At 39.3% G+C, this 14,013-nt stretch overlaps 1 pseudogene across 1 annotated transcript; it reads right to left on the bottom strand.

Moving 5' to 3' along the window:
• Positions 1-7,361: 7,361 nt before the first annotated feature.
• LOC309968954 (small ribosomal subunit protein uS2-like) lies at positions 7,362-13,772 on the bottom strand (annotated as a pseudogene). The gene is made up of 2 exons: positions 13,689-13,772; positions 7,362-8,250 (listed from the first exon to the last, which is right to left on the bottom strand). The product of its transcript is annotated as a small ribosomal subunit protein uS2-like (transcript).
• Positions 13,773-14,013: the final 241 nt, after the last annotated feature.

The raw sequence follows: 14,013 nt of genomic DNA, 5'->3' as shown, positions 1-14,013 counted from the left end.
TTCCTCAGTTACATAAAAAAAACATCTGCGAAGATGCTAAAGGAAAAGGAAAGGGCGGGCAGTCACATCATGTAAACGGGTGAATACTATCACAGAGTTCTCATGGGAACACAAGGTGCTCAATTAATTCAACTTGTTGTAAGCCCTGCATGAGTGAGGATCTGTTTCTGTGAGAAGGGTTGCATGGGGTAGGGCCAAGGGCATAAAGGGGGTGCTGCCATGCATTCATACAAAATGTACAGCATTTGTCCTGCTTTCCTACCTTCTAAACCCCACAATCCAGCTGTCACCTTCAGCACCCAACTGAAATGGCTCTTGTTAAGGTCATCCAAGACCCCTAACTACTGAACCTCATTCTTACCTTCTGCGGCATTTTTTATGTAACCATTTCTTCCTTCTGCAAAGATTCCTCCTCCCTTATATCTCCTTTGGTTCTGGTGAAACTGAGTATTCACTGTCCATCTTTACCAGTTTCTCTTAAATATTCACATACCTCAGCATCCCATCCTAGGATTGCTTTTATCCTGGCTCTGTATCCTCTGTCTGATGGAGCTCATAGCCTCAGCAATGATACCCAGATTGTCATCTACAGCCCCATTTTACACTGAGCTCAGGGCTCACCTTCTTAAGAGCATCTGCAACTCAAATGTGGCATGTCTAACAGCAAATTGGTGTCTCCCTCCCCATCTTTCCACCAACCTATTCCCTCTACCCCATGTATTACTCATATAAGTTAAGGATAAAATAATATATCAATTCCCGAATCAGAAACTCCATAAACATTCCTCATTCCTCCCTTTACTTTATTCTTCTCATCAAATCCTATGGATTCCACCTCCAAAATATCTATGTACTCTGTCATCACCACTCTGCTCCCATTGCTATTACCTTAGTCTTCCTTATCATCTCCACTTGGACCAGAGTCATGGCTCCCTAGCAGGCATTCCTATATGAAATTTCTTTCCTTCTCCAATTCCAAATATTTTGCACTAAAAAATGTTCATGTTTCTGCAACATATAACATGTATGTCACTCCCCACTTAATAACCTTAAGTGGTGTCCCACAACCTACAGGATATAAACTTAAAATTCTTAACATACTTTCTAATCCTGCCCCAACCTATATTCCCAGTCTTATCCCTGGTCACAAATAACTCAGCAATTCCCCCCAAATGACATAAGCTTCCTCATCTATGTTTTGGGCATTCAGTTCTCTCAACCCAGAGGGAAGTCTACCAACAACTCCTCAGTGTGTAAAATAAATGCTTTCTCCTCTGTAAATCTACACCCAGCAACACCTGTCCATAACCTCCTTCAAGGCACTCACATCTTTCTCTGCGCTCCCACTCTGCACCTACCTCTAACAGGACACTTTCTCTAGCATTCATTCACATATTCTTTCAGCCAGCATGTAAGTAAGCATTCATAACAGTGTATAGTAATATCATTTCTAAACCCTACTGACCTTAATAAACCTGCTAACCTGGAACTCTGCACCAACTTCCAACATATAGAAAAGTGCCTTATATACAAAAAGTTCTCAACAAACATTTGTCGTTAAATGAATGGATAAATGAATGGAACATAAATAATAGCCATGCATGGAAATGACCTTCATCTTATTTCTCATGAAGCCAGCTGCTAGAAAGCCACAGATTTGAACCCTATTACCAGGTCTGAACCCTGTCCTCCAGAATTTGTTCATTTGATCTTTTACGTATTCAGGTATTCAATAACTGTTTAGTACCTATGGTGTATCATGTCTCAAGGTGTCAGGGAGACAGCAATGAACGAGACAGACAAAAGCCCTGATCTCCTGCAATTTACATTCTAGTGGAAAAAATACAAACTATAGACAAATATAGAAGTAGAATATTTTGCATTCTAGTCAGTGATGAATATTAGGGAGGAAAATAAAGCTGAAAAGGAGATAGAGTGCTGCGAGTATGATTAAAGTTTTGAGGGGGTTAATTCTAAATAGGGAGGTCAAGAAATGGCTTAGGGAAGCATGATTCTAATTTGTACTCCAGGGATGGCTTCTCACAAAAGCCAAGAAAATAGGATACCAAACCTACTTTCCCAGTTCCTTCTCAGGAAAAAAAAAGGGGGGTGGGAGGGACAAAGAGGCCCCAACACACAACCATGTGATGTGGGTTTATAAGGAGCAGGACAGAAATGTTATCAGCCTGGGCCTAGAGTTGTAAGTTCATACTTGGGAGAGCCTCTGGACTTTGTAAGAGAGAAAAAGCTTGAAGCACTAGGGCCTTGCAGGGAGCTTTGGAGAAGAGGCTCAGGTACTTCATCAGAGACAGGCTTGGACCTGAACTCTACAGTCAGGTCGAGGCAGGCTTGGTAGCATGGAAAAGCAGAAGTAGTCCAGGGTTAAGAGTCATGGAAGGAGAAATGAAATGGGCAGTAGGCTTGATCAGGGTGCCTTTTAAATTTATGTTTATCTTTTTTTCCCCTTCACAGGAGACATAGAACCCAATCACAAACTATTTCCAATTCCATGGCTTCCAATGATTTTACATAATTAAATTTGTATATACCATCTTGAAGCACTAGGGCCTTGCAGGGAGCTTTGGAGAAGAGGCTCAGGTACTTCATCAGAGACAGGCTTGGACCTGAACTCTACAGTCAGGTCGAGGCAGGCTTGGCAGCATGGAAAAGCAGAAGTAGTCCAGGGTTAAGAGTCATGGAATGAGAAATGAAATGGGCAGTAGGCTTGAGCAGGGTGCTTTTTAAATTTATGTTTATTTATCTTTTTTTCCCCTTCACAGGAGACATAGAATCCAATCACAAACTATTTCCAATTCTATGACCTCCAATGATTTTACATAATTAAATTTATATACACCATATTTTTAAATGGTGTCAACAATTTTCATGATATAAGGCTGATGTGTATCTTCAGAAAACACTATTTACAGAATTATTTTCATAATATTTCATTACAACTAACAAACATCATTTGGAAAAAAAGGGAATATTCTAATGAAGAAATATTAGAGTTTCATTCTCTAATCAAATATGGATCCTTTAAATGTCATATTTAATTGTTTTACTGACATTTTAGAAGGCTTCTCTGGGCTTCTCTTACCTTATAACTAAAGGGCAGAAATTATCAATGAATGTACTGTGACTAAAACTGTACCCAAAAGTCAGATTCATTAAAAAAAAATTGACATGTTAAGGACAGCTATTTTTAAAGGATTTAGTAAGTTATGAAAACTACAGTCATCATATCGCTTGGAATTTCTTTTACCATTATTTAGGTTGTAAATTTCTTCTGGAAATAAAAATTTTCTTCTGGAAATAAAATGATATAAATTCACAGATTTAAACACTGAAAACTCTTATCCTAGCATGTGAGCTAAAGAATATTCTTTTTTTTATATAAATTCATTTATTCATTTTTGGCTGCTCTGGGTCTTCATTGCTGCGCACGGGCTTCCTCCAGTCGCGGCGAGCAGGGGCCACTCCCCGCTGCAGTGCGCAGGCCTCTCATTGCGGTGGCCTCTCCCGTTCTGAAGCATGGGCTCCAGGCACATGGGCCCAGTAGGTGCAGCACTCAGGCCCAGCAGCTGCGGCACACGGGCCCAGTCGCTCCGCGGCACGTGAGATCCTCCCAGACCAGGGCCTGAACCAGCGTCCCCCGCACCGGGAGGCAGACCCCCAACCACTGCACCACCAGGGAAGCCCCCCTAAAGAATATTCTTGAAATACCAAATTTGAGAATGGCATCACTTGGAAGATAGATTGCTTCAAGCAAGGCAGAACATTTATAAAGGAAAGAGAGAGAAGCTGGAAGATTTTTGTACAAATTATCCCATTTATTTAATTCCTGAAGCTGATTAGAAACCAGCAACTCACTACCAGACAGAGAAATCCTTTCCTTCAATGACTGTCTTACCTGTTTCATACCTCTCATGCTGCAGGCTTGAGAATGAAGCATCTAATCAAAGACAGGAGCCAAGGCATTACTAACGTAATAGGCAAGAACCTTTGTATTCTTTCACAAGTTAATCACTAAAGGGATTATACATAAATTATACATAATGGTGCATCTCTGGGAAACCTGCCTCCCAGGTAATGAGCATTAAGCTAAAATACTTTTGTTTAGCTCACGGGAAACATCCTGACCAGGCCCAACTGTGAATGACTACAGGAAGGAAGAAATTAGCACATCCCCTCCAGAGACTGACCAGAACCAGAAAACGTGTGACTTTACTCCCTCCCCTTTTAGTATAAAAGAAGCCTAAATTCTACCGCAGGCAAGACGGTTCTTTGGGACACTAGTCCACCATCTTCTCCATCTGCTGGCTTTCTAAATAAAGTTGCTATTCTTTGCCCCAACAACTCGTCTCTAGATTTACTGGCCTATCGTGAGGCGAGAAGTACAAGCTTGGACTTTGGACTCGGTAACACTAATAACCCAGAAACCCAGCATATCTACCCGGGAGAAAGAAGGCAGGGACTGCCATATGGTGCCTTGTAGGCTTTTGCTCCCTACTCTGGCAGATACTCCAACTTGCTTCCATCTGCCTCTAACCTACGCCCACAGAAAATTTAAAAAAAAAATGAATCTAAGCAGACCATGGCTCAGACGATTTTCAGTGACATAGCTAGCTTTTTCTTGCTGATGATACTGGTACATATCACTCAGATGATCTGCCTGGATTCAGGCAACTTCTCACCCAATCTCTTTGCCTAGTCACTGACCCTCGGTCCATTATACCTGCCTGAGTTATAAACCTCTGTGGCAGTACTGGTAGTGTGCTGGAGCTGGCCCAAACTAGCTCATAAGAATGAATTGTTAACATTTCAAAAATTTTTGCAAGCCCATTTATCTCACTTTGGTAGATTGAAAGTGATCATGGTAGGAGTATTCATACCAGGGAAATTGGCACAAGCTACAGATTCTCTTCTCCTCCCCCACTCCCGCAACCCCCATGACTGCTACCAACCCACTGCCTGTTTAACTTGCAGAACTTGCATGCAGATCCCTGCTTTATCTAATTTCCACAGACGTATCATCATGCCCACCTGATCCTTTCTGTCTGTGGGTTCTTAGTCCCACCCCTTCTAACTTACCCTATCCTGCTGCTGCCCATGTCTTAGAATGGGAATATACTCTGCCAAAAGCTACCTCAGCAGGGGAGATAGATATACCTCTCGTCCAGAGTATGATCTGGCTTCAGAGTATAAGTGAACCTGAGTCTACAGGTGGATTGTACAGGCATTAGGTCTTCAACCACCCATCTTATATCTAATAACTAACTGCCTTTCTGTGGCATCCCAATGTGTGCAGCCCAATTTTAGAGTGCTAAAATATGGCCCCAAGAAAGTCTTAGAAGTGAAGATGCATACTAATTAAATATAAAATCTTCAACTAGTATTAAAAAAAACAAAGCATATTTTGGCAACATAGGTGACCATTTCAGAAAGGAAAAACTACTTGGAGCAGAAAACATATATAGTTTTTCTCTTTCCTTCAATTTCTCCTAAATCCTGCTGCCGTATTATTTTCCTAAAATACAGATCTTATTGTGACGTAAAATTTTTTGATGGAAGTGTATATGGTTGATAAGGCTCTTGCAATTAATACTAATTTTTATATCTCAATGAGAAAGAATAATTAGGACTATGTAACAATAGACAAAATAATGGAAAACTCATTTGGAATTCAAAAGTACAAAATCTGGGGATTATACACTCCCAATTATTAACATCCTGCTCCCATTATTTATGATGATTACGAATTAAATGTAACTCTACTTCGTTTATCTTCCTATATTAAAGAATTGGACAACTAGAAATTACTCCAAAACTTGCTTAACCATAAGAGTCATGTCAGGGTCTTGTTAAAAAAAGGATCCTGAGCAGACCTACTGAATCTCCACAAGGAGAGACTTGGAACATTATTATAACAAAAGCTTTAGGTAATTTCGTGGTCATAAAATCTGGAAAACACTGGTGTGGTATAATGTCCTATTTTTTAATAAATGAGGTAGCTGGTCTGGAGAAGTAAAATACTGATGGTTAATAACAGCCAACCTGAGACTATTAATTAACTTTTCACTATGTCATAGTTTAAGGCAGTAGACAGAATAATTCAAGATTTATAAGACATTATCTCCACAATAAAAACAGAGAACTATCCTTTATGGAATGGCAAACAAATGTATTACATGACAGCATCAATATTGATTATATGAATCATTTTCAAGAAATTAAGTACTTTTTGAACTATATGAATCATTAAAAAATCAAACATATATTTTAAAAACATGCCTAAAAGTAGTTAACTAAGCTAATAAACAAAACTGCCATGTTACTTTTTATGACCTGCTTTCAGAAGTCCCATAGTATCTTTTCTGCTGCATTCTATTTATTGAGACAGTCATAAAGACCCACCAAGTTTTAAAGAGGAGGGTTGCAGTGGGGAGAGACATAGACTCCACCTCTGGACTGGGAAATTGCCACTGTCTATGGGATTGGAAATGTTCTTGCAGCCATTTTTGGAAAATACAATCCACAACCATGGGGTTCTTATTGAACATACTTGGGATGACTTAACTCATAGTACAACCCCACATAATTTATTTTAGTCTATACAAATGTATCCAAAAACCAGGTTGAACGTAGAATGAAACTATAGGTTGATCTAAAAGAGAAACTTTTCAAATGCAGTTGTAAACAGAATGCTTTTAGCATGGTGAAAATATATGATTGTGGTTATTCATTTAGTCATATGTGATGGGTCAATAAATAGGTATATACTTTTGGTTGTAAATGTATGCGTTAAAAGGTAGATGGGGCTCCCCTGGTGGCGCAGTGGTTGAGAGTCTGCCTGCCAATGCAGGGGACAGGAGTTCGAGCCCTGGTCTGGGAGGATCCCACATGCCGCGGAGCAACTGGGCCCGTGAGCCACAACTACTGAGCTTGCGCGTCTGGAGCCTGTGCTCCGCAACGGGAGAGACCACAGCAGTGAGAGGCCCGCGCACCGTGATGAAGAGTGGCCCCCGCTCGCTGCAACTGGAGAAAGCCCTCGCACAGAAACGAAGACCCAACACAGCCATAAATAAATAAATAAATTTATAAAAACAAAAACATCATCTCAGTTCAGTTGCTGCCCAGCTGCCCTTTCTAAAAAAAAAAAAAAAAGGTAGATGTAAACACAGCTGTCTCTCTATTTCTCTACTACCTAAACACATTCATATATATGTGGGGACACATCATATATATGTAAGTGTATGTATATATAATATATATATATAAACACACACACACATATATATAGTGTCCTACTAAAGCTAATTCAGCAATGTCATTTTTTTTTTTAAGAAACTTTATTTCCACTAATCTATTTCCATTTTCTGTTTAAGAGTCTGTGGAAGAACAAGCTGAGACCACTCAGTGGTCAGTCCTACCTGTTCAGCGGCCTGAGCAGTGGAAGCTGCAGTCCAGTCCCCAGTGGTGGGCGGAGCGCTGCAGTCTTCAGTAGGGAACCGCTGATTAGGCGCAAAAGGCGCCTGCAGACCCATCTGCAACCTCAGGTCGAGCAGCAGCAAATTCGGGAGCTGGAGCAGTCCATTCGCCCTGAACTTCCTCCTGGGTCACAGCCTTTCCAGCAGCGGCCTTCTTAGCATCTCCGCAGAGTAGAGATCAGGCTGCCCTCCCCCGGGTGCTCACGGGAGCTGGTGCCACGCATGCGCAGAACTTCCTGCAGCCCCCGCCCCGCATCCACCACCGCAGACCCACCTCGGGAGCTCCCTTGTTGTCGCTGGGGATGGCGATGTCCACAAGCGCAGAGGAGAGACTGTGACACAGTAATGGAAAGCGGGTTAACATAAAACGCCTCTGAGATCAACCTGGATCAGTAATCACTGAAAGTCGTGGCTCTGGGAAGGCGGCCTGGATCTGGTTAGGGAAGTTTCCAGAAGAGAAGTGTCTGGCAATACGAGTGGCTCCTGGCAGCAGCAAACTTCAGCACAGCTCGCTGGCCAATATTCCTAGAGGATATGACACTGACATCAGCCCCGTTTCCAATGGCAACAACGGCGCGAGCCGCCAGGAGAGGCTTCTCCCAGGTTCTCTTTAGGCGTATGAGGTAACGTCATCACTTTTCCTTTTGTAGATGTACTGTTCCAATTGGTAGTCAAGGTTGGTGTCACCTAAGTGGGTTCCTGATCCAAGGAACTGGAGGAAATTCTCCTCCTTCATTTGCAGGCCATCAAGGGCTCCGGACTTTGTAAACGTTTCCCTTTAACCTCTGAGGGGAACCCAGAACAATGCCTTATGGACCCCTCTCTGGGTAATGCAGAAAAGCAGGAATGTCATTTTTAATAAATAAATAAAAGCATTATATTAGCAAATTAAATTGTGGTCAGTTTATATGCAGTGAAAAATTTGAAGAAAATGCATGACATTCTAGATCTGGAAGAATTCTCAGCTCTTTGCTAACCCTAACAGCTAAAGGTCACAGTTATGAACTGAATTTTGTCCCCTCAAAATTTATATGTTGAAACCCTAACCTCCAATACCTAGAATGTGACTTTATTTGGAAAGAGGGCCTGTAAAGAGGTGATTAAGTTAAAATGAGGCCAATAGGGTGGACCCTAATCTAATCTGACTGCTGTCCTTATAACAAAAAGAGATTTGAACACACAGAGATACCCAGGGCACAAATGCACAGAGGGACAACCATGTGAGGACACAGCAAGAAGGTAACAATCTGCAAGTTAAAGAGAGAGGCTTCAGAAGAAACCAACGCCACTGACACTGTGATCTTGGACTTTCAGCCTAGAACTGTGACACAATACATTTCTGTTGTGTAAGCTACCCAGTCTGTGGTAGTTCATTATAGCAGCCTAGTAAACTAACATAGTCACTCAATCTACTATTTGAATGTATAAACAGAATTCGATATCTTTCAATATTTTTCTAAATATTCTATGAAGAATTTTCTACCCAAAAACTTTAAATACATTTTGGGAAGTCTATCCTTTGTAAAGCCTCACGTTTCCCTAAATTTCCCTCCTACACTTGTGCCCCTGAGCACTCATGTTTAAGGTCCTCTGGCCTTGTGTGTTTGGGATCCTTTTATAAAAGACAGTTCTGAGTATATTCAAAGCATGTTATTACCACAATTCCCCAGGAAAAACACAAGTATTGTTTAAGATTAGAAGTTCTATTATGAAATCAACCTATGTTTAAATAACCTTTTGGTTTTAATTGATGTTTTTAAAAACATGAACAAAATGCAGTGTCAGGGTCAGAGCATTTGAGACTTAATAGCCATGAGAGACTTATGCACTCCTTGGTGTGATTATAAATGCATTGCCCTTTCTACACAAGGATGATGCTATGACCGTACAATCATTATTTAAGCATAAGCTGACAGGAGAAACAACAACAAACACCTTTGTCTCATTTAAAAAGGGAAAAATATATTCATAGTTTTTTTAAAAAAATAGAAGTTGCAAGTACTTGTGTTTACTTATGTAAGTTTGTTGGTTTGTGTCTGTATATTTGTGTTAGCATATTAATTCAATAGATTAAACCATTTATGAACTCTGTGTCCTAGGATAAATTCCTAAATCTAAAACAAAACAAAACAAAAACAAAAAAACCACTGTCCCCTCATCTATAAAATGGGGCAAATAAAACTCTATCTCTAAAAGATTGAGGTGGGAGGATTAAATAAGAAAACATATGCAAAACTCTTGGCAAAGTGGCTAATACATAACAAGAACCAATCAAAAGTTGGCAACTATAAGTTTTTATTACCATAAAGCTCAGATGCTGAATTTTTCAAAGACAGAGACCTCTGTTATCTTAGGGCCAGCATCATGCCCTAGAGAATAGGTTCCCTATGAGTATTGTAGATTGAACTAAATTATTGTCTGTTGGGCTGAACCAAAATATATATTATATTACATTTACACGTCTTATACTTCTGTTACTTTCTAAAAGTATTTTAATATTGCAAAGAAAAAAATTTTATCAAATGTTAAGGCAGTTAACTGGGGAAAATAAACTATTTTAAGAAATCTAAGTTAGTTTGGGCTTGATTCTTATAAACCCAATGCTTTTGAACAATATGTAGTCATTAACCATGTATGATAAGAAGACTTCTGTTTCGAAGAAAATTTAATAATGTTGTTGGTATTCCAATTTGCTTTATTGATCAAAAATTTAATTTTTCCTTTGCTATTTAGAGTTGATTAATTTGATTTCTTATCTTAAAAACTTTAATCTTTTTTTTTTTTGAAAAAGGGCAAAACATTTTGCTAATTTTCAACTTTCAAGGGTCTGCAGTCAGTTCAAGGCTCAAAGCTGATAGTGGCACAAGTCCACTCAATTTAGCAAAAGTGAGTTCTCTGTTCCTCTCTAAATGTTACAGAGACTTCATTACCTTTTTTGCACTTAAAAAGCTGAAACAAAAAGCCACGGATATCAACACATCATGAACTCGTAAGAGGAAAGGCTATCTTGATTGCTGATTTCTTGCTCTTACAATTTACCCTAACAGAGGATTTCTGGAAAGATATACCAGAACCATAGGACAGCGAGACTGTTCGGCGATGGAAGGATCACGGGGACAGAATTCAGGAATCCAGATTCCAGCCCTGATCCTGCTAAATCACACCATTTCTGGTGAATATCACTAAATTTCTCTGGATCTCAGCCTTCTTTTCTGGAAAATAGGAAGTATGATGTGTGTATCCTTCTCCATGAGAATATGATTATGCTTTGAAAAATGGAGAACACGATTTAAATACGGGAAATTTTTGTCTCATATGTTGTCTGCTATGGTATATATTTTTCTCTATGAAAATGAGTATTGAGTAAGCCAATGCCACCAATAGATCTTATGAGAAGTTAACAATGTACTCCGAACATTTACTGCATGCCAATTGTGTACCACTTATTGCCTGGCTACTATGATCTAGGGACTTGAAATGTATCACTGTCTAATCTTTAGAAGGCAACTACTAGGTAGTCATTTTTATTCTGATTTAACAGAGCAAAAACCATCAAGAGCATCAGTCCTGTATGTTTTGTCCACATGTGCAGGAAAAATGTTCTAGATTGGAGCCAGGAAGCATGACTATTCCCATTTTATAGATGGAGCTTCTGAGGCTCAGAGAGGTTGAGTTGCCCAAAGTCAAACAGAAGGTTAGTGACAGATATAATCTCCAACACTTCTGGGAGATGGGTACTGGGAGCTCCATTTAACCTATGGGGAAACTGAGGCTCAGAGAGGTTTAAGAATCTGCCCTAAATTTCCCAGGCAGAAAGTGCTGAAGCCAGGATTTAATCCCAGGTCTGTTGACTGAAAAGCCAATGTTCATTTCACTACCACACAGTGTAAAAGGAAGCATGTTAGATACACAAAATATACCTCCTCCTTTTATTTAATACACAGTAGTAAAATTAATCATTTTGCATTTTACAACTTCCTTGTTCACTTTTCCCTCCGTCCTTGACTACAAAGCCTCTCTCTGCTCTTCTGCCTGATTTAGCTGGTCTCCAAAATTCAAACCTGTTCTATTTTCTTTTCAGAGAGAAAGGTTTATATAGCATCATACTTTCTTTTCTTCTTGCTAGTTCTGCTTATATTGCTGAGAGTTCAAGGACTGTCTTCCTTAACAATGCCAGATCTTTGATGCATTAGATTTAGGAGAACAGCTTCAGCGTAAGGATGAATTGACAAAAACTCTTTATTGAAGTTCAAATAGGAAAACTTTGTACCACTGCAAAAAATCAAGATTTTAGCTAACCCTCTTTGTTCACAACATCCTATGGTGTTGATATTCTTTAGTGAACCTTCTCCCTAGGAAGCCTTCCTTCTTCAAATACCTTCTTTAGGTTCGCTCTCAGTGCTTTAATACCTTTACTACTTTATTTCTGCTCAGTGCAAACTTTTTGGTTTCTCTTTTCCTAGTTAGCACCATTGGAAACCAGATGAAAGGCAGCTTCTCACTTTGCACTGATAGTTGATCAAGATAAGCCGACAAACACAAAGGTTACAGAGATGATATTGTACAAGCTATATTAAGGTCGGGTAACCAGAAACCCAATAAGGTGGATTAGGGGAAAAATCAGCACAGATAATCTTAAGCTTCCAAAGTTTGCCCTGAAAAGACTCAATGCTAGCCTATTTCCTTTGCTCTACATAAAAGAACATTTCTTTGCTTTTGGAGCTGTTCATTGTCATGAAATCAGTCATTTGAATCAAAATCCTTAAGGACATTTTCCACGCTGAGAGTCCTGCTTTGAAAAGTGTCTAATTATCTTATAGTCCTGATAACTACCCAGCATGCCCTAGACTTGACAAATTATTTTCTGTCATTAGACCCCCTGAGAAAACTCTGCAATGTAAATACTGTACTATCAGAAATATTTAAGTCACTTCTTAGCCCATAAATTCTTCTATTAATAAGAAAAAATCATTAAGGGATGCAGTAAAATATCATGGTTAGAAGGATGGGCTTTTAGAGTCATTCAGGTACAGGTTAAATCCAAGATTGGGCACTTTCCATCTGTGTGACCTTGAGTAAGTCACTTAACTACCCTGTGGCTGCAGTTTTCTCATCTGTAAAACAGGTGACTGTGCCATGCCCACCTCATACGTGGATTTGATCATGTTGCTTCTCTTTCTCTAGATAATGACAATGATTAGCATCACCCTATGCATAGATGGTTTACCAAAACCAAACAATACAGTTGTGCTAGGAGTATTGTGAGGATTATTGTATAGATTACTATAGAGGTTAAATAATATTTGCAAAGTACTTATCACTTGATAAGTGTTCCATAAACAATTATGAACAGACCTCAAGCCAGTTCAATATGTAAAAGTCTTAGGTTCTTTATGGTAGATTATGTGGCCACCAGGTCATTTTTGAAAGCAAATCACAGACCCAGTTCTGCAATACATATAGACTAATATATTGATAAATAGACATGAATCAGGTGACACAAAATATTCTTTATAGCTTGATAAAGTCTCAGCTCTTGATACAGTTAAGTGTTCCATTAGCATCTTACATGAAATAGTTTCTCAAAACAAACACATCACTAGAAATCCTCTCACACCGATGGCCGGAACCAGTCTGTTCAGGGCTCAGGTCTTAAAAGCATTATTTCTACTGCTAAAATTCAGGCCTTCTTGAATTATTATACCCTGTTCATGACTGCTTCTAGAACAATTTTAGCCAGTACAGGTATCCTGAAGAGCTTTAATTTTTGCCGATGAGATGGTCTTCTTACATTAATGATGCTGGTCAATAAGCCACCATTTTCACCTCTGAAAAATTATTTGCCATATAGTATGCTGTTTATGAATAATAGGGAACATTCTTATTTCTAACTTATTTCCAAAATCTATGCTGAAATAAGCTAGATTTTGATAGCATAGATATGAATAATAGAAGTGCTTGCATTAGTAACCTCTAGAGCATGGAACTTCTAATTTGAAAGCTAGCTGGACGGCCCTGGACTGAAATTCTTGAATAGAATGTTTCCAGCATCTGGGATGTGCCCTCAGTCAAATAACACACACACAATACCACACTGCATATTTTAAGCAATAATCAATCCAATATAAGCATGTGTTCTTTATAAATGAAAAACAAAACATATATTTAAATCAATGATTATGACAATAATCAGCTCACCTTATTTTTATCTACTGTCTCACCTTGGGTATAGTCTTCAGAATAAGAAAGCTGGTAACGGGGATTTGCCATGGGGGTCTCCATAGTATGGAATGACAGATTTGAATGGAAAAAAAATTTTTTTAAAGGAAGGTGGGTGAGGGTGGCCTCTGTATGTGGCTAAGATGACAATGTCTAGGGCTTACTAGCCATTCTAAGCTTGGATTTCAATTCTGAAAGCCATCTCTTCCTTCAAGGCCTCTTTAGACTAGGTTGAAAACTGGTCAAGATCCCCATAACCTCTGAAGATAGGGTCATTGCAAATAGTTTCTAGCTGAGGGAAAAC

The sequence above is a fragment of the Leucopleurus acutus genome (genome assembly GCF_964270905.1).
Source record: "Leucopleurus acutus genome assembly, chromosome: 11".
NCBI classification, from domain to species: Eukaryota; Metazoa; Chordata; class Mammalia; order Artiodactyla; family Delphinidae; genus Leucopleurus; species Leucopleurus acutus.
This window is presented reverse-complemented; position numbering and strand designations above follow the sequence as displayed.